The sequence below is a fragment of the Hipposideros armiger genome, unplaced genomic scaffold, assembly GCF_001890085.2.
Source record: "Hipposideros armiger isolate ML-2016 unplaced genomic scaffold, ASM189008v1 scaffold_505, whole genome shotgun sequence".
NCBI classification, from domain to species: domain Eukaryota; kingdom Metazoa; phylum Chordata; class Mammalia; order Chiroptera; family Hipposideridae; genus Hipposideros; species Hipposideros armiger.
In genome coordinates this window covers 1,287,719-1,289,952 of record NW_017731855.1, presented here as the reverse complement: position 1 = coordinate 1,289,952, position 2,234 = coordinate 1,287,719, and positions in this window count along the sequence as shown.

The following is a 2,234-nucleotide window of genomic DNA, read 5'->3' as shown; positions in this document are numbered from 1 at the left end:
TGGCATGGAGGGTGTGGCTTTTTGAGCAGGACTGCAGCCCTAGAAGAGACCTGGCAGCTCCACACTGCCAACACCAGGATTCTCTTTTTTTCAGCATCATGGACAACATCTCCGTGAACGGGAAGTAAGAAGACCACACGAGGCCTGTACCATCAAACACGCTAGAGATACAGACTGTGACCAGCTGGGACTCATCCCAGAAATGCAAAGTTGGTCGAACATCTGACAATCAATGGTTATGCACCATATTAATAGTACAAGAAGGGAAAACATGCACATTGCAATACGACGTTTGACACTTAAGTACATGAACTTGTTGCAATGACGTTGCTAACCTTTTCTCATATCAGAGGGATTATTCATTCTGTATTCATACCAGCTGGACAAACAGTTCTCTAAATTGACTATTTGGAAGTGCTGAAAAGTCTGCGTGAAAAAGAAAAAGTTAGACGACCTGAACTTTGCACCAATTCATGCCTCTTGCATCATGACAATGCACCAGCTCACACGGCACTGTCTGTGAGGGAGTTTTTAGCCTGTAAACAAATAACTGTATTGGAACACACTCCCCACTCACCTGACCTGGGCCCCAGTGACTTCTTTCTTTACCCAAAGATAAAGGAAATATTGAAAGGAATACATTTTGATGGCATTCAGGACATCAAGGATAATACGATGACAGCTCTGATGGCCAATCCAGAAAAAGAGTTCCAAAATTGCTTTGAAGGGTGGACTAGGCGCTGGTGTTGGTGCATACCTTCCCAAGGGGAATACTTCAAAGGTGACTGTAGTGCTCTTCAGCAATGAGGGCTGTAGCGCTTTTTTTAGGATGAGTTTTTGAACTTAGTTGTCAGACCTCCTAGATGCGAAAAATGTACTTGAATAAATCCACCACATATTCATGATAAAAATTTCAACACATTTGGAATAGGAGGGGCTTTCCTCAACCTGATAAATAGTGTCTACAAAAAACTCACAGAGTGCATAATACCCAGTGGTGAAAGAGTGAATGTTTTCCCTAATACTGGGAACAATGCAGGATTTCCACTTTTGCTTTTCTATTCAACATTGTATTGGAGGTTCTAGCCAGCGGAATAAGCCCCCCAACCCACAAAAATGAAGCCATCCTGATTGGAAAGGAAGAACTAAAACTGCCTTTATTCACAGATGACATGATCCTGTCTGAAGAAATTCCCAAGGAAAGACAAACTTGTGATGTGTGTAGCGCAGGGTGCGTTACAGCCTCTCAGAGTCTGCTCAGACTCAGTTATATCCCCTCGGAAAGCAGCCTGCGTCTAGCCCAACATCAGAAACTGGTTAACAGAGACCCCTCCCTGAGGTCACTTTAGCAGGCCAACACTCCGGGAGGAGGAGGCACTCTGTGTCCTCACAGCAGCTTCCCAACACACCCCCACTGGAAAAGCAGGCCAACCTCAACAGTGTAAGCGCCTTGTGTCTCTGCGGAGAGCCAGTGCCCTGGGCTGGGGAGAGCTCCCCAAAGAGTAGGTGAGGGGGGCTGGGAAGAGAAGCAGTGCGCCCAAAGCAGTTCTTTAGCAATTGACCCATCTATTTAGTTTAGCGAACTAGGCATTAGCCAAGGGAAGGATGAGGCCATCCCAGCAACCAGAGGACTGAGGAGCAGAAAACAGTTTCTAACTTAACCCCCTTGGGAAGCCCAGGTGAGCAGACAAATCATGACCTGGGACAGCTAGACCCAGCCTCTTAGTGGAGCACAAATAAGCTCAGAGGGAAGAGGGAGATCTCCCAGAGCTACCTGATATCACTCTGTGACAGTGGAGCACGTGGGCCTCTCCTCAGTGCACAGGGGGAAAGGTAACTGATGAAGGGAGACACAATGATTCCCAGGCACCCACATCCCACCGCAGCGTCATACGCAGAGGAGGGCAGACTTTTAACTCTGGTGTGATGAGCCCCTCAGAGGCCCCGACAGGGCCCACACAGCTCCTGTAAGAGCAGAGATCAGGGGGCGCCTCGACACCACAGCGACTGAAAGCATCAGCGGGGAGCAAACACAACAAGAGAAAAGAGGAACATCCATCACATAACACGTGACCCAAAACCCTCGAAGGCAGCAGGCCAGCCAAGTGAATATCCTGGAGCAGAGCAGAGGGCAGGTTTCTAATGTCGACTCCAGACCAGAGTGCAGGGCAGTACTTCATACTGTCTAGCCGAGAGCGAAGTCGACAGTGATCTCTCCAGCTCAGAGATGATAG